This window comes from Passer domesticus, chromosome 2 (assembly GCF_036417665.1).
Source record: "Passer domesticus isolate bPasDom1 chromosome 2, bPasDom1.hap1, whole genome shotgun sequence".
In the NCBI taxonomy this organism is placed as follows: domain Eukaryota; kingdom Metazoa; phylum Chordata; class Aves; order Passeriformes; family Passeridae; genus Passer; species Passer domesticus.
In genome coordinates, this window is record NC_087475.1 from 81,103,656 (window position 1) to 81,129,962 (window position 26,307).

The following is a 26,307-nucleotide window of genomic DNA, read 5'->3' on the forward strand; positions in this document are numbered from 1 at the left end:
ACAGCTAGATACTGAAATGTGTGCTTTCCCCTCCATCAACAAAGCCTCTCCAGGCTGAGATAATTTCCCTTTAACTGCTTATTTTGGTCTCAGAAGTGCAGTGTGTTGTCCTATCTGTATGGCTACTTCATTTATGGCTATATGGTTGAGAAGAATAGTCTCATGGAAACAAACAAACAAATGAGCAAACAAATAAAATCCCCCCCAAACCCAAATGATCAAAGATAACAGATTTTGCTTAGTACTGGAGAGAAACTTACTTTGCTCCATCTCTTTCCCTTCATGTGTGAAAAGACCTCAGTAAAGCCAAATGCTGACTTTTAAAGGAAGCAAAGTACCCTAAGCACAGACAATTCATAAAGATGCTGGAAGGGACAGTTCTAGAAACGAATGACAAGAGGTGACAGCAGACAACTCTGTGAAGGGTTGCATCAAAATTAATCTTACCCTTTCCTTTTTGATTATGCCATAGGAGAGCTCTCATCTGAACGTATGACAATCTTATTACTTATTTTTGTGCAGAGGCCAAGTTAATTTTTACGCTTAGAGTTCAGTGGCTGATTAGTTCAGGCCAATCAATGGCAGCCAACTATGGAACACAAACTTGGTGATAGGTGTCACCCCGGTGTCATTTCAACACATTGCCAAGGTGTGGAAAGTAAAAAAACTGTGTGGAAAGTACCTTGATGTTCTTCTGGTTCTTTCTCTCAGAGCAGCCAGTATGGTGCTGTGAAAGAGAATTTATTGGGGGCCTATTTTTTTTTGTGGATTTTGCTGGGTCCTTAAATGAACTTTAGCATTCCTGCTTGTGCTCAGGTGCATTTATCTGTCCAAAGAGGCAGCTTTGGCTGCCAATGCACACAATATATATATCACTGCATCTGCTGCAAACTTGATTTATCTTTAACAGTCAAACTATTCTGTTGTGGAAATGAAAGATTTACCAATAAATGGCAAAAGTAAGACACCTTTACCCTTATAGCAATTTATTTCCCATTCAAAGGAAATAAATTTACTGGCAAACAGATTAACAGACTGCTGTTTCTGGGCTAATTTTGATTGGACGCATAAATGTTTGCCTGATATTATTTGCACCTTCTATACTAAGTAAGATTAGGTCCTGTTACTTCTTGTATGCTGTACTGTGAAGTCTTTTAGCTAACCAAGAAAATGCTGTTGTGGTACCAGCAGTGCTGTTTTTTGTAAAGCTTCAGGACAAGGATCCAATGCTGTTTTTTCCATTTAGGATGAGAGAAAAGAAAATTGCAGACAGCAAGTGATAACACTGGCTTTTGAAGGGTACTTTGTCAATTTTGATGTCAAAGTGACTCCAAATTAAAATAGATGGGCAACAATTCTGATCATTCCTAAGGGGAACAACACACACAGCAGCAAGACTCTTACTATGTGAACAACAGAAGAGCCTCACGACAGATAAAAGGTTATGGTTCACGTTTACAGAAGCTTTTAGCAGCTCCTGTCTCCCAAGGCTGTCTTTAGTTCTCTGAGGTTCCCCAGTGGATGTGTCTCCAGTGCCCCTGGGAATTCGCTGTCTTATAGTTCACTGCAGCTGTGTCTTGCAAAGTGTTTATCCCGTCTGCCTTCCCCCAAAGAACTATCTTCTTCACAAGTAAAAGAATGAAATAATATCCTGTTTTGACCTGGACTTTAGAATGCAGCAAGCCTTCTCTCACCCTGTGTTTTGAAACTGAAGCTCCCTAGGCATTGTGCTGTGAACTTGTTTCCCCTCCTGCAGGCCCTCCTGCTGCCTGTGCCAGCTTTGAGGCAGCAGAGTTACACCAGGATGGAGGGAGGAATGAGAAAAGGAGTGTTTCCAATAGCTCGCAGGCAGTGTTCGCAGCTGCTGCTGATGCTCTGCCATCTGTGTGCTTGGTGTTTACAGTACTGACTGTGGTGAAAATGTGATCGAAGAGCAGCTCAGTAACATTTTCTGTTGGTCGATTTTGTTCCAGAGTAACTGCCTCCAGGGCCGATTTAGGATTTCACCTGAACAAGTGAAGTCATCTCAGATTCTAATTTTATCTTCTCTCCTTCAACCAGTAGCTGTAAATGGCATTTTTCAGTCTCAAAAGTACCTTAGCACTGAAGCTGACAACAGTCCTCTAACAGATAATAATATAAAGCAAAGTTCAGGGGAAGAAATTGCACATTAAATAAAATGTTATTTAGTACAATAATTGAAGGTTGAAAAACCTTGTCAGCTTGCATATATGTCAGACAATTTACCATCTGTGGATTAATCCTTCTGGTTTCCAAAAGTACTAATATGTGTAGTTGTGGGAGAGTTTGTCTAACACATTTACTCCCCATCAAGCACTCTTTTTGTGTCACTTCCAGATAGATTTATTCAAATACAAACATATCTCTCAACAGTTACATCTCTCAATAGTGGACATCTCTCAACAGTGAGATGTGGAACTCTCTCAACAGTTACAGCACTAGAAGTTTTTTTAAATGGAATTATTATTTGATGGACTTTGGGATTACAGTCTCTTTTTCACATACCGATCAATTATTCCATTCCCAGAACCTACCTATAATCACTGATTTTAATGAACACAGGAAAGCTAGAAAACCAGGCCATTACAAAGCAAACAAACTGCTCACTGATATGAGAAAAATAGGTGATGCTACTGACATCCATTGAAAAGATTCCTCTAACTCTTTGCATATTTTGGAATCACTCACTCCTGGAAAATATCTGTAATTTACTACCAGGCTTTGCAATGCTTCTCTCAGGGCTTGCTGAGCTTAGTTGAAGTCACCTGGAGAATAGTAGGAAACAGCAGGGAGACCTAAACAGTCAGTGGTTTCTGTGTTGGAATAGGGAGCAGTTGATTCTTTTGCTTTGTTCTTGAAACACAAAGTTGAGATCCTGTCAAATGTGACAAGATAGACCCCTTGTTAAATGAAGAAAACTTATTTTGAACATGGTTGAAATGTAGTTATGCACCATCTGAGAAACAATTTAATATGTCTGAGGATACAGAAGGGCCTCTGTGCCCTTTGAAGAGAAATTCTTGAGTGTTTTTTGCTGTGTCCACAGTAAACACAAATTCCAGATGTACAGTTGAGCAGTGGGAATCAATTTTTCTTAGATATCTGTGGACAGACCTTGATAGATGTGTGAAATCCTAATAAAACTAGACAGTATCTTTTAATTGAATGCATTTTTCATGAAGAAAAGATGAAGCTTTGTCAATGTAGAATATTTTTCTCAGTTGTCTGTTTTAGCAGCTTCAGATGTAAAAAGCAGCAAAAGCCATTCTGAGAATGCAAAATCACTTTGATTCAAGATGAAATGTTCTGCTTCAGACCCACTTTCATTTAAAAAAACTTGAATCTGAAATTAAACATTTTGCTTTAGTGTTGAATAAGCTCCTGAGTTTTTTAAAAAAGGAAAATTTAGACAGATAAGAATACACATTTAAATGTAAATGTAAATATAAATCTAAAAATACAGAAACATAAAAAAAAAAATGGCAACAGTCAATAAAGCAGAACAATGAAAGCCTGCACAGAAACAAATTCTCCTCTTCTGTGAATATATGTGGGTCATCTGATTCCCTTGCCTTTTCTGGCTTCTTGGAGTTGGTGTTTTCAAAAACTGTGCCCACATGTATGACTTCATGTTGCTTCTTGTTCTTACATCGTAATCCAGTTCACTGCTGTCTTAAAGGTGCCGTTAAAACTGTTGGTGAGATTGTTCCATACATCTGATTTATTTACTACCTGTCTCTTCATAAGGCTTACAGTTATCAAGGACAGTGGAAGGGAACCACCAAAACAAGCATATTGGATTATTTAACTATATATGACCCCAATAGGAAATACCCAAAAGAAAATACATGAAATTAGATTTCTAGGTTAAGACATTTCCTTTAGGCAAAATATAAAATTATGTTCATGTTGCTACTGTAATTGAATTTCAGAGCCTGAAAATGTTCCTTGGCTCAGGAAAATAAGTCATAGGTTTGGTATGAGGTAGCTGAAGTCATGTTTTCTAAGTGGCTGGTAAATTGCTACTACACAGAGCTGTGTAATAGCCTTGCAGTGAGGCAGCTGTGCATGGAGTGAATCTGGTAGCAGGTTAGGATAGGAGTTAGGAGATAAACTTTTCTAACTCCTCTCCTGAAGCTGAACAACCATGCTGTCAGCAGTAGGCCCAGCGCAGGAGATGGAGATGAAGAAGGATCCTGAATTCCACTGATCAATGCCATTGCCTGTCCCCTTTCTCCAGGACCTCATGTTCATTTTACATTAGTCTGAGTAGCATTGGCTGAGGGAGCAATCTTTGCCCATAAGTACAGAAGTCGTCTTTGATTCTATCCTACCAGCTAAACAGAGAAATTGTGTAAGGGGCAAGAAGGAAAATATTAATTGGTGATGGCTGAGCAATAGGCTGGTGACAGGCCTGGGAATACAGCCCAGATTTTCCTGTTTCCAGATCAGTGGTTTGCTCAGTGACCTATGCTGTTTTTAATTCCCAATAACCATATTCCACTGTGTTAAACTGGCATCAGTAAAGATCTCAGATAGAGGTCTCACTAAATATTGTTTATATCCTAGATGTGGTTTTAACATCAGTGGGTACAATGCTGTATCTGAACATTCATCTTGACCTTATCTCTTTTTTTGTAGATATCAACAATGAAAGACTCTGGGTTGATGGTTAAATTATTAAGAGATTTTATTCTGAGATCCTTGATATATTATTCAAAGACAGACATGTGCCTGGGGTTTATATATCGGAACATCTGATTTTCTTTTCCAAATTATACAGCAGCATTACTAGTTTTCAGAGCCAGAAGCTGAAGAAGAACCTTATCCAACCTTATAATCACTTTGAAAGCTTAAATATTGGATGAACACATTTTGGAAAGAACTACAGCCTATATTAATTTTATGCAATTTTATACAAGGGGGAATTTCAGGCATTAATGACTGAGAGACACTCCTGGGAGGATTTCTTTGAGCCATAGAAACTGGAAAAAATCTTGCAAACCCCATTCTTCATTGTTAATCAGTTCAAGGATGAAGAAAAGAGAAATTAAAGACCAAAAGTTATCTTTTTTCTTAATGATATTCCTCTCATTTCCCAGACACTCTCTTTCCTGAGTGAGAAAAGAGGCAATGGGATTTTAAGGACCAAGATGAGCAGACAATATGTTGGAGAAAGTCGGTCTTTTTTTTACTCTATAGGCACAACAGATTTCTAAAATTTCAAAGTTCATGCTGGAGTTAATGCTTGTAAAAGCACTACTAATTGATGCAGATGTCACTGGAGCCTGTGATGGGCATGTGTCCAACAGCAGCTCTGTTTCTGAAGGAGCTGGGTAGGAAATAAATATCTTACAAATGTGATCATTTGAACTCTTCAGTGATACAGACTCCAGAGATCAGTAGATCTGTGAGATGGCTTCCCAAGAAAGCATTTCTTGCTCTAGTAATAAACAAAGTTGAGTCTACTGTTTTCTGTCTTCTCTTGGATCACAGATTTTTACTGCAGGATATACTCTGAAGAAGCCTACCCTTGAAGTGTAGCATCCTCTAACAATAGAGGAGCAATGTTAAGCAAACAGTGCCTCATTGGGTGTGTTTCATTGTTCATCTTAAACAGGATATCTATCATCTAACAATTTGGCAAGGCCTTTCAGTGATGATTCATGAAGAGTGTTTTTACCATTAATTCTGTTTGAAGCAGCTCCTGTGATCCCCAAAAGCCACCCACTCAAATACTGACCAGGATTTCTTTTCTTGAAGATCTATTGGGGAAAAAACCCATACCCATAAGACTATGTTGCCATCTCTCTAGATCATGTTAATCTCACTTTAGCTTTCTAAAATTTAGTTTTCTAAAATGTAGGTGTCTGGTCTGAGCTGGCTGTACATCTTATTGCTATACCCAAAGGAGATACAGATATCTCCACATAGTTATTCATCCCACAAATGAAAGAGCCTCCTCTGACACAGTTGGGGTTAGATATTAAAGTTGGATATTAGGAAAAGGTTCTTCACCCAGAGGGTGGTTGGGCACTGAACAGGCTGCTCAGGTAAGTGGTCATGACACTAAGCCTGCCAGAGTTCCAGAAGTGCTTGTACAATGCTCTCAGGCACATGGTGTGATTCCTGGGGTGTCATTTTCTGTTAACAGTAGTCTGATCATCACCTCCTAACTTGATTTATCAGCAAAGAATTGGTTTTGGCTAAAGTAAAAAAAAAGGTATCTTACTGCAATAATTGTCTTTTAAAAACATGCTGTGAGATTCTGATTCTTGTTTTCCTGAGGGCATAAGGCAGAATTTGGTTTCTACTGTCTGTCTCCAAAAACTCGTGGGTCTTTTGTTTTCAGTTCATTGCTTCTTAAAAAAAACCCCAGCTTCAGAATTAATTTATCCACACACAGGTCAGGGACATGAGATTCCACCACACTGGGCGTGGTATAGCAATGCAAATAGAGCATGAAAAAAGTAATTCCTTTAATGTGGTGGGATGGCCTATTACAGGCAAAGTGTCAGATCTCAGACAAAAATAAATACATAAAGGCAGGGGATAATAAACAAATTATTAGATAGATGGATAGATAGATAGATAGATAGATAGATAGATAGATAGATAGATCAACAAATAAATAAAGAGAAGGACAATGAAAAGACCTAATAGCAGATACTACTTTGGCTTGTGGTGTGATTATAGAATTCATGCCATTTGTACTTGTAGACTGATCAGACCTGTAAACGCCTTTGCTCCTGGAAAATATGGGACATGTGTCCAATGCCAAAAATTTAACTCCAACATTAGTTTCTGGCTAATACACCAGAAGGGTGTGCTGCAATTCAAAAGGATCTGGATGGCTGGAGTAATGGGTTGACTGGCTGGGAGGATGTGCTACAGAGAAGAACCTTGGCATGCTGGTAGACAGCAAGCTGACCATGAACCTGTAAGCTACCCTCCTGGTGAAAAAGACAACAGCCTTCTAGATCTGAAGAATAGAAAGCTCAGGGAAACCTTAGAAATGTGTTAAAATATCTGATGGAAGCAAAATGAAGAGGAATCCAGACTATTTTCCACACTGACTGCTAATGAGACCAGAGTCCAGGGGCACAAATTTAAGCATAGGGCATTCCATCTGAACAACAGGAAAAGACATTTTTACTATGGGGGTAGTTAAATTCTGGAACAAGCTGCACAGAAAAGTTGTAGAGCCTCTGTCTATTGTGGTATTGAAAATCTGATTGTCCACAATCCTGGGAACATGTGCACTTCAAAGCTGAATCTTGTTTTGCAGGGATTATTTCTTGTTACAAACCCATGTTTCCTTCTGGAGTGAAGAAAAAAAGGTTTGAAGAAATTATTTTGAAGATGAAATGGTGGTTTTCAATTTCTTATTTGGGGGCAGTCTGTAGTAATTGCAATGGAGATATTTAAAAAGTAGTTGAAGACAATTGGCAGTAAACACAAATTTGCTATTTGCAAAATGATGAAGGTTTCTCAAAGAAGAGGAAAAAATATTGAAAACCACTATTCTATGCAGAGGCCATGCTCTTTCCATCATGAATTATATACTATTTATATCTATTTGCTTTAGGACGTGGGTTGTGAGGCATAAGTGAACTCCACAATTCAGTTTGAAGTTCACATTCTCAGTTTGAAAACAGACTTTTACAGATCAGCTAGCTGAAATAAGACATTAGTCCTCCTACATGGCAGCTCAGAACTCCAGAGTAAAAGTGCAAATCCAGAGGAAGTTACTTTGGGAATCTGCACTGGGAAAAAGATGGATTTATTCTGGTGTGGGAGCACCATCGACATTCAGACTGACTTGGAACTATGACGTATGATTATGCCAGTAGCAGCCCTTGTCCTCTTTCCAGGGTGTTAAAAAATTGACGCAAGAATAAATTATATATGAGAGACAAGTGGAGTATCCCAGGTGTTCTTGGCAAACGCTGCCATGAAAATGAAATAGAATAAAAGCCCTTTTAGGAGGATCTGAAGAAGCAATCTTTCATGTTTCATAGTGAAGCCACTTGCTCACCATCACCACCTCACTACAGATGAGGAAAGAGACATATTGAGGGCTCTTGAGGTTTCTGAATGATCACAGTGAATCAGCAGAATGTTTTAGCACAGGTGTTCTGTAATTGGGTGGCACAGAAAAAATTCTGGGTTCATTTCAGTGGTTCTCAATGTTACGTTTTCAGTGGGGAGCTCAAGTGAAAAGTGTGGCAGGAGAACAAAATGGCTAAATGTGGTGAAAACACATGACTTCCGTATCTCCTCTCCTTAACATGGACCCTTTTTATGGGCCAATTCTTTAGAGGTATTTATTTCATTTCTATAAAGAGCATTTAACATGTGGAATACTTTAAAAAGTCACAGCTAGTTCTGAAAATGTTACTACTGAAGCACTTCTGCTCCCTGCTTTCATTCTGAAAGGGCACTGCCCCTTTGCCTGTGCCTTGTGGCAATTCTCAGCACATTGTCAGGCATCATTAAAATTTTATATGAATTTTATGATCGAATTTCTAAGGGCAGTTTGAGGGAGAATTAAAAAAATAGGAAAAACAGAAGGGAAAAAATAGACCAAGATGTATGAAAAACTGATTAATAGATCCATCAGAGAAACAAATATATTGTCTTGGAGTGTTTGACCCATGGGATATTTTTGGCTGTCAGAGATGAGCAGACATTGTTTTGGTTTTTTTTCACAAATTCAGAGTTAAACGAAAAGCAGAATCATGAATTAAATCTGGAAACCAAACGGAGCACTTATGCTTTGCAGCACCTGGAAGAAATCTGGTGCACTTTCCACTGGAGTTTCTTTAGCCCCTTTCAGCCCTGACATTGCAATGTCCCTGTACTTCTAATTACTTTCAGTAATTAGAACATACTGGTTTTATGCCAAGACAGACAGGGGTCTGTGAAAAAACATTTTCCCTTAAGAATATTTCTCAGCTCCTTTTGAGATTCAGCTCTTTTTATGTCATGTTGCTAAAGCTATGGAGTACTAAAACTCCCTCCCTATTAATACATTATTCTCTCAGCGTTCCATATGTATGGAATAAAATTTTCCTTTGTTGAATTTTCCCCTTAAAGCAAACAAAGTTGCAATTAGATTATGCTCACAGCAGTGAGGTGCATGTAGTTTCTTAAATAAAAAAATAAAAAAATTTGAAAGAGTTAAGATGAGGGGCTCTTTGCTGCTGTCACAAACCTGGTCCAAAGACCCTGCTGCAATGAAAAAGCAGTTTCCAGTCTACATCCAAGCTTGGCAAGCCCTGGCTCCTGGTCACTGTACTGGCTCCAGCCCTCCAAAGGACAACCTGCCTGCTCCACTGTGCTTGTTGGAATACCAGTTCTCGGGTGTGTTGGGATATGCAGGATGTCAAAGCTCTGGAGAGTGCACTCTGACCACAGTTAATCCGTGCAGGAAGGTCTGCTGATTGAATGACATTAAACCCAGGGCATGGTCTATAAATTTTCAATGGCGCAGGGAATCCCAGAACAAGACACTGACTTATTGTCCAGTTCCTGTTGTTGAAAATGGCATTTTTACCCTGAAACTGACAAGTAACCAGGCACTTCTCACAGCATCACTCCCATGGCTTTTTGACATCCACTGAGTATGCAGTATATTTAGGATTACATCCAGTATCTCTATGCTATCTCCTAATTGCCAGACTTAGAAAAAAGAGCTTGCTGAGATTCAAAATAGGTGTTATACCTTTGGTATTGCTAGACTGGATGATAGCAAGGTGTATTGGAGAGAGGCCAGAAAAGAGTTAGCTCTAAAGAGGTGAGTCCAGCAGGTTGAGGGAGGTGATTCTTCCCCTCTACTCTGCCTTCACGAGACCTCCACCTTCAGTACTGCTACCATTTCTGTGGTCCTCAGCAAAAAAAAAATGACATGGACCTGTTGGAATGAGTCCAGAGAAGGGATGTGATGATTAGAGAGACCTCTCCTTGGAGGAAAGTTAGAGTTCGGGTTTTTCAGCCTGGAGAGGAGAAGGCTTTGGTGAGGTCTCATTGTGTCTATCCAGTACTTAAAGGGGGTATAAAAGAAGAGAGACTGACATTTTAAACATACAGACAAGGGGGTCTTGTGATAGGACAAGGGGGTATTTTAGTCTTTAACTAAAATGGGAGAGGTTTAGATTAGCTTTTAGGAAGATTCCTTACTCTGTATGTGATGAGACACTGGCACAGGCTTTCCTGAGACGCTGTGAATGCCCCATCCCTGGAAGTGTTCAAGGCCAGGCTGGATAGGGCTTTGAGCAATATAGTCTGGTGATGGTGTCCCTGCCCATGGCAGGGAGAATGGAATTAAAATATCTTCAAGATCCCTTTCAACCCAAGCCATTCTGTGATTCTATAATTATTTGGGAAAGACATCTTGGACAAACACTGTGCAAAGAATTTATTTTTTAACTTGGATTATTTGGTAATACTCATGTGAAAATGCTTGAATTTATGCACAGTTCCTATTTAATTTATTAGTATGGATATAGACTATGACAACATTTTATCTCCGGACAAGATTTTTTGTGAAATTTTGTGTCTTTCTTTGTGGGAAAGAAAAGCAACACTATTTAAATATGGGTTTATTTGCACTTAACACAGTGCCAAAATAAATGACTGTTTAGATTCCATGGAATGATTAAAGAACATTGGCATTTGTTTATGAAGTAACAGAGAACTTTAAAAATTCTTTTATTCTTAAAGAAAAGCTTTTTTTAAATATTTATTTTCTTCAGAGTAGAAAAGCACAGAGAATAAAATGTAGAGAAATGGTAAGCCTCTTTGCAGAACTGCCAGAAATGCATAACTATAACTTGTGAAATCCATATATTTAAACAAATGAACATATGCTTTTCTTTCATGCAATAGAGACAGAAGATGAAAAGTCTTCCTGCAACTTAGTGTGAGAAGTAGAGATGGTTGCACTAAGTAAGGTGGCATATCAATATCTTAAACTTCTTAGACACAGGAAATATTTGACCTGATCTCTTTATTTCAGCCAGCACACATACAAAAACAGACTTTGAAATGGTCCTTTTGTCTGCTCAATTTTATTTATCCCAGAGAAAAGAATTTTGACTGTAGTTGTAGTTGTGAAAAGCTCTACAAGATAAAGGTTCCAGAAAAGGGATTTGGGATTTTCATAGGCCATAAGAAAAATAGAAGAGTATTTTAACTTACCTGTCAAGTTCAGGCTCAGTGTATTTTATTTTCCATCCTCCACCAGCTGGCTGGTACAGACATCTCAGACTCTCCAGACTCTGCACTCCTTCACTAGATATTTCCGTTCTGTATGCTAGGATTAAGGTTTCAAAATAAATCACATTTGTTTGCAGGTATTTGGTACTGGAGCTTTAAGATGATTTTCTTTTGAGATATGCAGACATTTGTATCTAGATTAGCATTTCCTGCATGTTCCAGCAGAGCTTGAGGCATTACTACCTCAACAGCACTAAGGGATTTTAATGAAATTCTAAAAAATCTTTCAGAAAGAATTTCCACTTATCACATCTCCATGAAAAGTAAGGGAAGAAGAGTTGAAGAACAGAGATGTAAAAATTAATAAATTCCTTGTCTTATGAGGAAATCAGTGTGCTTAACATCCCATGATCAGGAAGTCAGTAGGCCTAACTAGTAACAGCTGGAGGTAGCTTACAGTATGCCTAAATCCTCTCCATATATAGGGTTAGGCCCTGAACTGACGTAAGGTCTCAAAAGGTAATTTACCTCACTTTATTTAATTCTATAAGTTACTATATTTATAAAGATTCTCCCTATTTATTCTGAAATGTCTAATTTCAGCTGCCCACTGAGATGAAAAGTGGCCTTCATAGAGGATTAAAGGACTGGAAAATCTCTGTTGTGGAAAGGCCAAAGCAGTAGGGCTGTTTAGCCGGGACTAAAAATTGAGAGGGGTTCTTACATATGTGATATAGAAGCATATTCATTGGTATATAATTATCTAAGGGAGTGCCAAGAGAGTGGATACAGGCTCTTCTCAGTGGTGCTGAGCAGTAGGACAAGAAACAATGGGCAAACTGGAACACAGGAAGTTCTACCTGAACATGAGGAAGAACTTTTCTGTGTGGGTCACTGAGCACTGGAACAGGCTGCCCAGTGAGACTGTGGAGTCTCCTGGCCTAGAGACATTCAAAAGCCATCTGGACACAAATCTGAGCCACCTGCTCTAGAAGACCCTGCTTGAGCAGGGAGGTAGGACTAGACTACCTCCAGTGGTCCCTTCCAGCCTTAACCATTCTGTGATCTTGTGAAAAAGATCTTCTCTGGGGAGAAAGGTGGAAGCTTATAAGCCTCCAAAAGTTGTCTTCCTTTCTCTTTTTCTGAGTTCACCAGGGTCATGTAGGTATGCCAAATTCTACAGGATGAAGAGCAACATTTTATTCTGGGATATCCCTTGGCATTAGAACATATTATGATTTATTGAGTAACATGATTTCAGTTCCATCAGGAAAAAGGACTAGACCTCTTGCTTAGACTAAATGCTCTTCAGAAGTGTCTAATTTCTCTATTTACTCAAATGAATACTTTCAATGTTTATTGTGGTACAGGATAAGTTGCCCATGTTGGTGCTAATCTCTTCCTGTTCATTAAAGAAGTATATTTCCCCTTGTAATCTATATTTGAGGCAGTTAACATGAAGTGACATGAATTATATCCCAGAAAACCATGACTGAATAATCCCTCTTACCACGATGCATTTACATATTGGTGTTGAACAATGATTGCAAAACCTGTATTAATTCTACAACCTCTTTACTTTTAAGTTTCCTAACACTTTTAGTTCTTATATTGCATATATATACACAGTTTCCTAACTTCCCTTAGAAAACACCCATTAAAATGCATGCTGCCTGAGGAGAAAAATGGCTGCTTGAAAATTTCTTGTTCAGCTCCCAAAGCAGGGCCATGCCTGGTGTATGGAAAACCTAGTGGCAGGAAGAAGCTGGAAGCAGTGGGAACCTGGTCAGGGGAGTTACAGTCTGTGGAGAATGTATCTGCCAAACTGAACCAAAACCTAGTCTGGAATTCTTTTGGAGGCAGAAACCTAGAACAATTTACTTGTTAGTTTCTTGCTTTTCATTTTAACTAGAATAAACCATAGGTATGTTTCTGACATTGGGGTTTTCCTTCCCTTTCCTGCAAAATTTCAGGTTCTTGATACATTAAGTCAAAGTTCTAGAAGTGTGTCCAATGGTCACAGGATAAATGCACTTTTTTATTCTTTTGATTATAGGAAAAATATACTTTGCACTTGGATGTAGCTTGCCTATTTTAGTTAAAAATTCAAAATTATTTAACCTATGGCAAAATTTCAGCATGAAAATTTAAGCCTTTAGTGTTAAAACTTGGCAGTAAAAACACAAAGTTTCATGATGCAAAGTGTGAAAGAAGTTTAATTCTAGACATGGTTGCCCGTGCCGCTTGATATTCAGCTTGGCTCTGAAGTTGTAAAGCACAGAGAGATGGCAGCTTTTCATTTGGAGTGATATGGTCTGCAGTGTGAGTCTTGCTATCTAAAGCTCTGTTGAAGGTCCTGCAATTATGTTTTTCACTTTTCCACATGGAATGGAAAATAACCCATTTTTAACATTTGAAGTTACTTACAGTGAAAAAAACCTCAGATATCTTCCAGACCAAATGACAGCCACATGCTCCCATAGTTTGATTTTCTTTTCTTCTCTTTCTTAACTCTTCTAGTTTTATATATTGTTGTTTATATTTAAGAAAACCCAATAAATTAAAAGTTAAAATTAAACATAATTAAGACTGCACAGGCTGATCTAAGTAAAAATATGGTCTCTTTTACTTTATCATGGCTCTTTAAAAATACCATGAAGGTTTTTACTACTGTAACCAGGATCAGAATGAAAAATAGCCAGACTTGAGTTCAAGCAGTATCTTACCTTGCTGTTAGAGAAGAGTCTGCTTCTCCTGCCAAAAAAAAGACATCACACCTAAGAAGATATATGAGTTCATCTATTTTACAGGCTACTCTTCTAGGAAATTCAGCTGAGATAGCTTTATGGAATAAATTGTTGTGCATGCAGAATTCATAGACAAATGCTGATTCTTCACAGATGTTTTCAAAAACATCTGGTCTCCCTTTCAGAAGTACCTACCACTTAAATTTTGCTGTTAAGAATCGATGATGATGGTTAAACCTTTAACTCTAGGCATAGGAAAAACAAGTTCTGGTTTATCTGAAGGTATGCAGAAAAGGTAGAAAATGAGAATGTGCTACTGACTTCTGTAGTTAAAGTTTTTCCATGTATGGAAGTGATCACTCTAGCATTGGTGAGTAGCCAGGGAAGGACTTAACACTGCAGGAAAGGCATTACTGAGAAGCAAGGATAGAAATTAAAACAAAGATACTTTCCTTGTATGGTAGGAAATATCCAGTTAGGAAAATTATATAAATATGGTGAAAAACTTAATCTGTGTAAAGGAATCCTAAGGAATAAATGAAGGCAACCTTGCCCGAACTAAAAAGAAGAGGCTATACTGGAAACCTTTCTTGGTCTTTTAGCAACTTCTGTCCTGTCTGTAATTGTTGCAAAGGCTTGTCATTTTGCCAAGACTATTAATCTGTCATTTCCCTATTGGAACTGCAGTTGTACAATTTGTTTAAAAAAACCCCCCAAAACATAAATGTCAGGCACCAGCTATGTGACTCATGCTCAGGATTATTTTATCTGAAACAATTTTCTGCTGTAAAAAAATTGGATCCCTTCTAAGATCTACAAATATTCAGGGGGAGTCCATTGTGTTAGGTACAAACAACTTAGACATCAGGTTCCCTTGGCAATGGGAAAACACACCAAGTTTTCCCACAAAATTTCAAACCAGACAAGATGACAGGGAAGAGCACTGGGAAATTTTGAGGGGTTGCAGAAAAGATGATGTTTTCTGTACTCTCTTCTCTCTTCTCTGTCCCAAGATGCCAGGGTTTGGCTCTTGGTGGTGAAACGAGAGGTGCACAATGCAGAGCCAGGCTAGATAACTAAAGAAATACTCAGAAATAAATACAGCAAATGCTGCAGTACTAGGAATTTGGGTTCAACCTACAGTTCAAAATTCTGGGCATATCTTATATTTAGATCTTAACTTCCTTGCTTTATCACCTGTTTTTCTCTCTGTCAAACAAACAGGTTTGATGTCTCAACTTCTCATGTTTCAAGGCTTATCTGTCTTAACTGTAATTCAGGGATTTCTTTTTTTTTCCCATGAAAACAGTTTTGTCAGGCCTTCCTGATAACAAGCAAAAGTTGCTAATCCTTCTTCACCTTGAAACAGAGCTGAGTGAATATTGACCCAAAATATCAAAAATATAGTGGTTGTTTTATTTGCTTGATAGTCTATGACCTATGATTTGGACACATTGAAGGTCTAGGGCTTTTTTTAACTTTTTAATTACAGGCTGCATGATTTATTAATTTATCAGCAACCCTGATGCATAGCACACACAGGATCAGCTTACTGATCTTTACTGTTATTATCAAGATCCTTTGACTTTTTCCATCACTGTAGTAAAAGTATCAATCAATTTACCAGCGCAATGATATCCTGGAGTAGTTTGCCATTTAAAATTTAGAACTCTACAGAATGGAACAAATAGTTCCAAAAACATACATAGGTTTGTAACTTTTACATGCTTACCTGATCGCTTTGGGAAGGGGGAAAGTAAGAAGAGTTAGATGTTCAAATGTGATTCAGGATCTTTGGTTATATTACTTGTCTGCACAAGAAAGCTGTGGCAGAGCTGACCACTGAGTCCAGCCATCATACACATAGAGCTTCACCTGTTAGAGCATAATTTTGTTTTATGGAATAGTACCATTTCATCAAGTTAGAAGAGATTTTAGGATGCATTTTAGTCAAACATCTTCAATCAATGCAGAGCAGGTTGCTTAGAACCTTGTCCAGTCAGGTCCTGAAATCCTCCAAGGATAGGATTTTTTGGCCAAGCTTTTCCAAACAGTAGGTTCCCCCAAAGCCTTCTCAGGTCCAGGCTGACCTAGCCCATCTCCCCGAGCCTCTCTGCACAGGACATGCACTTCAGTTCTCACCATCTCAGTGTCTCCCCCTGAACTACCTCCAGTTTGCAAACTTTTTTTTTTTTTGACTGAAAAGCTGAAAACTGAGTGGAGTATTCTGGATGTAGTATGGCAAAAGAAAAATCATCACTGGCCACCCTCATAGTAATACAGTCCATCATGTCAGGACCTGTCACATCTATCAAGGCATGCTCCTGATTCATGCTTAGCATGGTGTCCATCAGGACACCAGTGCCATTTTCAGCCCAGTTACCTATGTGTTTGAGAGTGGTAACACTGAATTTGCAGTGAAACATGCAAGAGAAATAGTAGGTGTTGGGTGAGCAAGTCCTATCATCCAGAATGGTTTATTAGCTTGGACTTACTCTAAGAAAGAATCAGCGCTTCTGAGCATCAGCCTGTTTATGTATTGCTTATGTCTCCCTGTTTCTGTTTTCAAAAGGCACTCAATATCACCAGCTGAGTACATGGACAGCAATGGGAGGTAGAAAAAACACCCTAAAATTTGCTTCATGGTGGAGAAAAATTTGCTTTATGGTCCAGATTAGAGAACACAATGACTGGACTAAGCTAGTGCTCATTCCCACTAATTCTTTTCTGGTGTTTTCTGGGTGATTTGGACTCTTGCTTGTCACTGCAGGTGATCGTCTGGCGGGGTGGATCAAAACCTAAACATTCAGACACTGTCCCTCCCTCTCCCTCCATGGTGTCTCCACAGCTGGCTGTCCATGTCAGGAGGGGGCTGCATGTGACTGGAGATCACTACTGGGTGTATAGCTTTGTTTATACTATAAATCAGTGGAGCTTGTCTGATTTACTGTCAAGTACAGCAAGTAGCCAATGGCTCCAGTATACTGAGATGGACCTAATAACTTAGTGGGTGAGAAAGCATCTTCACTTTCCCTTTCTGATAAATTGCCTTTCTTATATATTAGGAAGTTTCCTTAATGCTACTATACTTATCCTATTTTTTATCCTCTCCCATTATTCATTCACAGTTTGGGACTCCTAATATTTCTGGGATTTTATAAAGTAATTTCAGCATAAGTGGGCTAGGACTCAGGAAATGTCAGCTTTCTGTATGAGCTGAATTTGTGCAAATCACATCTTCATTCCTCAGTTTCTCAATACGTAAAATGGTGCTGATAATTGTGGGTCTCTTTAGAAACATTTTAAAAGTTAGCAATGAACTGTTGTAGATTGGGACATTACACCTTGCTTTCACTTCTTCAATTTATTTCAGTTTTAACTTGTTTGTGGGTGATGAGAAAGCATCAGGGAACTCATAAAGTCAATGTTTAAACTGGCAATGAATTAGAGATTCTCCTGGCAGCCCTTCCCATGCCTGTCTGGGAATTTCTGCCAGAGAATATAAAGGTTTAGATGAGGTGCCGTTGTGACCATCCTGCAGGAGAGCAAAATGAATGTTCTGGGAATCAGCCAAAGGCTACTATCCACAGTTAATGCATTTAAGAAGATCTCCCCTTCCACTGAGGATTAGAAGCAGTGTTCTTTCAATCTATGAGAAAACAGTGGAAGAGTCACTCATGGGTGAAATCAGTTTCCTTCCCTAGGTCAGCAGAAGTGAACAAGAGACTGTGGTTTCCCCGTGTGAGCCAATTTTATTTCTGGCTGATTACCTTGTTCTCTCACAAACCGTTTTCAAACAGACATTGCAGTTGTTTGCCTCAACTGCAGGATGGCAGACCTTGCCTGCCTGACCCTGAGTTATACCTGTCGATACTGCTAATAGATTCACTCTAAGGATGAATGAAACCTCATCCATTATTGATGTTTCTCTTCAGAATAGCCAGTGAAATCAATACATTGGTAAATTGATTGTATGCTCATCCACATCTCCTTTTGATTCCAAGATGACTGCTCCTACATTGTGATTTAGGGAGTATGCTTATTGTGTCTTGCTCAAAGCAACTAAGGATTGGAATTATCCTTAATTTTCAGATACTCAGGCTTCTGGGAAAGATGGTATGTTTCTTAGAAAGTGTTGTGGAGAACTGACATGCAAATCTTTATCAAAATATTTCTTCTATACCAAAACCACAAATGAAATTAAATGAAAAAGACTTTTTTTCATTTTTAAAATTATTTTCATTTATAAAAATTAATTACATATTCATTTTCATTTTTTAGTCCTATAAACCATAACAAAGAATTTTGCATTTCCTTAATTTCATATTGAAAACAAAAATACAACAAAACCAATATAAAGTTCTTAAAATATGAGGAGGAAATTTTTTTTTAAACACTCTCTTACCCTTCAAAGAAAAAACATCAAAGAAGAGAGAATGGAGAAAAAGCTGTGAAAGAAACATGCTAGTGGTTACCTTAAGCAAAAATAAGCAATGGTAAAACTAAGTGAATGGGGGTTTTACTTTTACACAAGTTTCAAAATATTTTTCATTAAATATTTATTTTTCCCTATGAAACTTAAATGTCTGTATTTTCAATTAATCTTTGTCCAAGTACCCAGAATTTCAGTCCTAGACCAATACACATATAATATTTTCATGAAAGACTACAATAGTTTTCATCAGATAACTCTGAGAAGTCAAGCTCTTCCATTAAGTTAATTATCTTCTTTTTAACAGTGTTAGTACTTAGGCTATCTCTAGAACTCTCAGAAGCAACTTTACTGATGAGGAAAGCATTTTTTTGTTAATTTTGTTTGCCAAAAGTTTTCCAATTTACTAGAAGTTCATAAGATGAGTTTTGTATAGGGCTTTATTTTTAGTTATTGTTTTCACCTTTCCCAGATAAATAAGGAGCTTTAAATATAACTGGAGCTGAACAGTGACATGACACCTGCTGAGGATGCTACATGCATTTTCAATATTGCATGTGGAGGATGAATCTAAAAGCCGAGCTATGTCAATAGAGAATGCTGCCATCTCTGACTGATTTGTTGGGAAATCTGACAGAGATGCTGGTGCCTCCAGCTCCTGCTTTTAATCCTCTACAAAGTGTGGAGAAGACATTGATTGTCACATTTACAAAATAAATTATCCCACCATTATGCATGTTCGACAGGTAAAGAATACATGGGGAATAAAAACCCACGATGGTATTTGAAATATAACAGGTTAGATCCTCAGCACCTGGAAACAGACTTCAGTGAAGTTACACCCACTTGTACCTATTTCTGTTTTTCTCCACCATACTGCAGGTTTTATAGGGGGAAGGCAGGTTAAAGTCTTCCTGCTGTGTGCTTTTCTTACATTCACAGAGATCAGGCACCGGTTCCTAAAAGCTGTCATGCCAGGTTAAGCCATTGGTCTGTCGAGACCCATATCACGATTCTGAAAATGGTGAACTTTTGGCTTTAAAAGAAGAAAGGTCTTTTAAAATATCTAAGATATTATGGAATAATACAACAGGAATAATACAACACTCCTTTACTGACCATCATGGCTGATTTGTTTATGCCTTGAAATATGACCTTTTGTTTTCTATTTTATTATATTAAATTGCTTGAGACTGCATATCATTATTATGTAGTAACATCTCACTTAAAAAATCTGAGCATAGAGGTGACTCTAAGATTTAATGTGGGAGTAAATTCTAGAAGGATGCTGTAGGCTGCATATAGTTCTTATTTTCTCTGCTTCTTCCACATGGACTGCCCTTTCATTTAATCATATGTCTATTTGTCTTTCTGATATGTAACATTGTAAAGAGAAGAAACAGTATAGTCCCTATGATCTTAATATCCACCCTCCACTTAGTATCCTCCTCTCCAGGCAAATACATTTAAGCCTCTCTGGTTTTACTAATCTCATCCAAAATACTTTACTTTTTTATTCCCCACACAGCTCCTTATGATCTTTACTTTTCAGTGTCTAGGGGTTTAAGGCCCTGAGGGATCAAAACCTTACCAGCTCAGTTGTCCTCAAAAGTCTTCTTTAGTCCTTTCCTATCAGCTGTCAGCAGCAATAAAGTTTTTCAGAGGTTTTACTTCCATCAAAAGTTCTCAGTAAGTCTTCAGAAGCTCGCTCCAGTCATAGTTGTGAGGTGCTGATTGTACCAATGACTCCAAATGGTGGCAGCACCCACGACTCTCAGCACTTCGCTCTTGACTCAGAAAGGCAGATATGTATTATTAAAAAAGAGAAATATCTTTAGAGAAGATACAACATCTCTTTCATCTTCTTAAATCCTAGGCAACAATTCCCACTGACAGTTCAGTTCCATCTGACAGTTCTGGTTATTTGCAAAGAGGAATCTTGATGCTCTTTCCATCAAATATAGTTCCCATCTTGTTCTTTATGACCCCTAGACTCAGCAGCCAAGATGGGCAATGATATATTTAACATGAAGGGAAAGAGTAGAAGAATAGAAGGGGTTATATACAGGAGTGAGTCTCATGCATTAACCCAAACGTAGATGAACCCAGAGGAGTCTCATAAAGTGTAAAAAAGACTGATGAGAAATATCTTAGTTACAACTTAGCTTTTAAAGGCCCTTTCTTTCTCCAACCAAGATATTTTATTGAAGAGACCCTAATCTCACAATGCCTACTTTATATGTGTTGGGTCTTCAGAAGAACTAAAAGAACTAAAAGATTATCCAGATGGGATGTTACAGCTAGCAGTCAAGTCCTACCTGTTCATCTGGAGGAAATGGGTGTGTCTGACTATCAAAAGCTTAGGGGAGAAGACCAGGCAAGATCTGGTCTGGTCTTCTCCCTTAAAGTCAAACCAGGCTTCTTCCTGGTATGGTGTTTAGCCCTTACTCATTTTGCTGAATGGTTGGAGCATGGGTGCCCTGTCAGAAAGATCATCTTGCTGTGCTTACCTTGTTGTCAGTGGTTCTGCTAATACCCAGGAACAGAGTGAATAAGATAATCCAAAAATAATTGTTGTTTAAGGCCTGATGAACTCTAGGCTTCTCCAAGAGAAAGCTTTTGGCACCATTTTCATTGCAAAGGCCGGTTCTGTTACACAGAAGGATTTGTTTGAAAGGTGCCATTTCTTTTTAGTTTTTTTTTTATAAGCTAGGAGAGGCTAATTCATCTTGGCTCACGGCAGCCTTCTGCACCGTCTGTGCTGCCTGCATATTAAACACTTGGTTTTATATCCCCTTCTTTCATTTCAAATTTTACTTCTGCTTTGGAAGGAAGGTTTTTCACTCTTGTGAATTAGGAAGGCCATCTTTTCCAAAGGTTATCTGTGATTTAAATCTGACTTCTAGGTTTCCAAGTTACAGTCAAACTTGTCTTTGGATGAACTGTGACTAAGCTGGACACATTATTATAACTCAGTCATCTGTTCTGAGTGTTCACTCAGCACGAGGTAATGGGATTGTAATGGCACCCAAGGCAGTCCGGTCTCTAGGACACCTTCATGTTTACTGTTTCTCCTTCATGCTGTGTGTCCTAATGAAGACAAAATGAATTATAAACAGTGAAGGATATTTGGATTGCAGAATATTTACCTAATCTTTCTCAAAGACAAATCTCAAAATTATTAGGTCAGAAGAATAATTTTAAATTCTCTCTGAACCACTGTGCTCAGCTGCATGAGGGCAAGAAATATGATGAAAAGTTTATTGGTTGAGATAAAGACAGGAGAGTTGCTCAACAATTACCAGCATAAGTGAAACTGAGTTCATGGAAATGAAATCTTTTGATTGGCAATTAATAATAGACTTGGATAATGAGAAATAAAAAACACTATAAACATCTCCCCCCAGCCTTCTTCCTCCCAGGCTTAATTTCACTCCTGAATCTTCTATCTGCTCCTCTTCAAGCAGTGCAAAGAGAATGGAGGTTTAGTTCCATTCATAGCACTTCATCTCTCCTCCTTCCTCCTCACACTCCTTCTCTGCCCCATGAGGGGGTCCTTCCCATGAGACACAGTCCTCCATGAACTGGTCCAGCATGGATCATTTCCACTGGGCACAGTCCTTCAGAAACAGACTGTTCCCATGTGGGTGCTCCATGGGGTCGCGTCTTGCCAGAAAACCTGCTCAGGCATGGGCTTCTCTCCACAGACAGCAGTTCCTACCAGGAGCCTGTTCCAATATGAAATTCTCATGGGCTGCATCTTGCTTCAGGACCCGTGCCTCTGCTCCAGAGTGGCACCTTCCATGGGCTGCAGCATGAGTATAGTGTGCAGCATGGTCCTCCACGCGCTTCAAGGGGATGACTTGCATCACCAGAGTCACCAGAGTCTTCAAAATTGGCTGTAGCTCTTGTGCCTGATAGCAACATCTAAATTAAAAACTGTCTTTAAAAATGTTTTTGTTTACATAATTTTTGCTGTGATGAAATAATCTTGCAGGAACCAGACATAAACTGGACTACTGTTCTTTTGATTTTTCAAATGAAAAGATCCAATCAACACTGTTTAGTGCTGTGAAAGCAGTCCAGTAGAAATTATACTGGATTTTGATCCAAAGATACTATGAAAATAAAAAATATAAATAAGATTTCTGATATAAAGTGTGCAGATTTTTTTCTGAGTTGTCTGTGATATTTCTTTTACAGGTGGCCAGCAGTCACTTTTTGGTTTGGATGCATGACCTCAGCTGTCATCTCACAGTCATACTCTTGTTGCTGTTGTCAGATGTCATACTGGACCAATAAGAAATAATAAATGAAAATAAAGGTGAGTCCACAGGTCATAAAATTAAAAAAAAAAAAAAGAAATTTCAGAAATACAATCTATGAACTTGTTATTGACATTTTCTCAAAGTATCTCTCAGCCCAGAAATTTGATCAGGTATATGCTTTTTAACTTTACAGTTCATGCTAAGACAGAAGAGGTGACTTTGTAAGCTCCATCCTTGTTATTCTATCATAATTGCAATTTTCTGCTATTACTGGTCATAAAGGCAGCAAAAGGTATTTGGTTCTACAGATACCTGCAGTGACTAATCATCAGTGGAAGTGTATGGGAAATCCTTAAAAAGCTGGAGGCTTAGCTTGAAGCACAACATATGCCTCATTTCATCAAAAGAAGCATTAATTGGAGCGGATTTAAAGCTTTAGCTTGTAGAACCTAATCAGAAATGACTTGACTTATACCACTGTCAAGCACAAAATCTATTGAAGTCAATGGATACGAAGGGAAAGTTTGTTTAACTAAATGCATGTCAAGTCAAGAACTTCTAGTGAGACTGAGAGCCTCTTACAGAAAAATGAAAAGTATACTCTAGCTCTTTTAATGTTGTAGTGATCCATTCTTTAGGTCTTTTCCTGGGTCATTTCTCCCCTAAATCTTGAAACTGATAAAACTTCTCTTAGCTATTTGTCCATCTACTCACAGCAATTTTGTGAGCTGGCATGTAAAAATGAGTAACATCCCAGACAAGAACAATGTTCCTCTTAGAACTACAGAAATCACTCAGCATGCTTTTTTATACTCCATTAACTAAGCATTAAAGCATGAAATGCAAATTTAGAATGCTCTCAGGGAAGTAGCCTTAAACCTTGCACACAGTGTCTGTAGAACCTGGAAGGTCTGGGTAAGCATGTATGCATGCATGCAGGGTTGTGTGCAAGTAGAATGCTCTGCATGATAAAATAACAGACAATCCAAACCCATTCCAAAATATTAGAGAATCCAATGCCAGCACCTTCATTTGGCTTTTGGAATGCAAATTTCAACTGTCAAGGCTTAATTAAAAACTACCAGTCAGCACTATTTAAAAAGTGGAAGAGAACTAAGTGGTAGGTTGTTGAGGGAAATGTGAACGTTGCATGCTAAAAGAAGTAGCTAGGATGACAGGTATATAATTATCATCACATCAGGTGAAGGACAAGAAAGAGTCTTTGGTTCCTGAAGAGGTGGGGCTTCAGCAATCTTCAGTGTGGCAAGGGGTTCCTCAGGCAGAGTTAATTTGTCATTCGATTTATTTCAAAGGGGAATCTCCTTCTATGTGGAATGTCCGTGCACATTCAAATCTGGTGAGGGGCTGTGTGAGACAGACATAAATAGGTTAGTGTGAACACAAATACCTGTGTTTCATGCAAGAGTGAGGGCTGGGTGTGAAGAACAATTCTATGTTCAGGTGTTCAACAGTTTGAGTTCAGAAGCACATCACAGCTGTGCTCTAATCCCACACTCAGTGGAGACCTGCAAAACATGAATCAAAGCCCCTCTGCAGTGGTGATCTGAAAGCAAGAATCTCTAGCATCTTCTGCAGGTTTCAAACCAGCAAAACTGACTTCCTCTGTATGCTACTAAATATTCAAACTTATGGGTAAAGGATCATCTTTGCTGTCTAAGAGGAAACCATTCTGAAATAGCATTCTGTGCTCCTTGAGTCTATGATATTAATGCTACAGGCTCTAACAACACCATCCTCTTCCCCCATAGCTACATAGAGGGTGAACATCTGCACAAAGATTTATTCTGATTAAACACAGCAGTACTGTTTGCCCAGGTTTTACAGATCAGTTCCTCTGACCTTCACCCATGGCTGCAGTTGAGTCTAAATGCACTGAGGAACAGTAACAATCTTGTGTCCCACAAAGCCACTTTTACATTCTGCTCTTCCCTATATATCTGTACATTGGCTGCTTGCATGGCATGCATGGTGCCAGATTGGGTACAGAAAGAGAAGAAAACTTGCAGAAAAGAGGTGTCACTGACAATTATTTAGAAATACTTTAAGAAAACTGTGCCAATTCAGACTTTGAAATTTCTGAATTTGTCAGCTTAAGGCTGAGAGTGGGGAAAAAATAAAGGTAATCTATTTTATATTTAACCTGGGAATTTAACATCCAAAACTCAATTTTATAAATGGCATTGCTCTAGATGAACTTCCCTTCTCATTCCCCAGTTTGAAAACATTAGCCTTTAAATCTCGACAGGTTTGGAATATCCTATGTCCTGGATAATATATAATCAGTACTGTCGAGGAGAAATGTATTACTCAGACATCTGCCAGAAAAGAAATCTTTCTTTAGCAATTCCCAAATGTATAGAATCTATACTTGACACATTTGACTTGACCAATCTTTCATAAATAAAAATAGCATTGCGGTACTCAGATATTGCCAGGGCCTTGAGGGCCTGCCTGGCTCTAATGGCCCTGCCTGGCCCAGGGCTTCCCCTCCTTTCCATGGCCCAGGGCCCCATTTCAGACCTTCAGGAACAGAATTCCCTGTCCTGGTGACACCATAGGACCTTGATTCCACAGCCCTGCTCTGCCCTGCCATGGGCCAGTATTCCTGTCCTGGTGCCCTTGCCAGGCCACCTGAGGGCTGTGTCTGACACTGGAGTCCCTTCCTGGAGCAGATTCTAATCTTTCACTGCCCTCCTCCCCAGTGCTGCACAGCCTCTGGCACCTACCAGGGCTGACCCCAGAGTAATTCTCCCCTTGGCTCACTTGGCCCCTGATGATCCTTGGGATGGCTGGGCACTTCCTCCACCATAGTTACCCCACTCAGCTTCCAGCCTCTATCCCCTAGGAAGCAGCCAGCTGCCTCCTAACAATTACAGTGCAACACAAATGCTCCGATTATTAATTAAATTAAATTACATTTTTAATACTCTCAGGTTGTATTAGGAACATAAAATAGAAGCTGCTATAGTTCTTACGCCCTGATATTTGTTGGCTTTACTTAGCTCAAGATCTTTAGGACATTTTTGTGGATTGTCTTGGGAAGATGACTCAATTTGAAACAGAATTCCTTGGATGGAATGAATGTTGTCTCAGTTTTAGCAGAAGTTTGTACTTTTTCAGGTGACTGATCTCTTCTTGCTACTATCAACATAAGTGCAATGATTGCAGAACTATCATAAATCAAAATAAATGAGATTCCACAAAAGATTATCTGCAAATAGTGTCCTACTGGGTGGCAAAGAGCACTGAATTCTCACTTGTCAGAAAAGTAAATAAAATCAATGAGCTTTTAACAGATACATTACTTCATTAGGTGACAGTTAAAGCACAGTGTGAAATCTAAACATAAATCACACATGGCACCTGCCAATGTTTGTTGATTTGTATGTGTTTTTCAAGCATATGATTTTAAAACATTAAGAACTGGAATAATAGTCCTTCAATTTCATTAAGTATTTTTCCTCTGAAAATCCCCTGAGAACCTAAGATCTGCATTTGCGAACACATGGATTAGTTTTGATTACTCCCATCCTCCATGCTGTGTGGTGGTTCCTGAGATGTTGGTTTCTGTATAGTAAAAGCATTACAAGGCTTCCTC

General features: G+C 38.7%; 1 long non-coding RNA gene across 3 annotated transcripts; it reads right to left on the reverse strand.

The window, feature by feature from the left end:
* Positions 1–2,463: 2,463 nt before the first annotated feature.
* LOC135294384 (uncharacterized) lies at positions 2,464–25,564 on the reverse strand. Of its 3 annotated transcripts, none has more exons than XR_010356494.1 (7): positions 25,473–25,564; positions 24,097–24,214; positions 21,570–22,710; positions 20,012–20,207; positions 13,968–13,995; positions 11,224–11,338; positions 2,464–5,569 (listed from the first exon to the last, which is right to left on the reverse strand). It is a non-coding gene; the product is annotated as an uncharacterized LOC135294384 (long non-coding RNA). The 3 variants fall into 3 exon arrangements; XR_010356492.1 differs by having other exon boundaries at positions 20,931–22,710; XR_010356493.1 differs by lacking the exon at positions 25,473–25,564 and adding an exon at positions 25,230–25,367 and having other exon boundaries at positions 20,931–22,710.
* Positions 25,565–26,307: the final 743 nt, after the last annotated feature.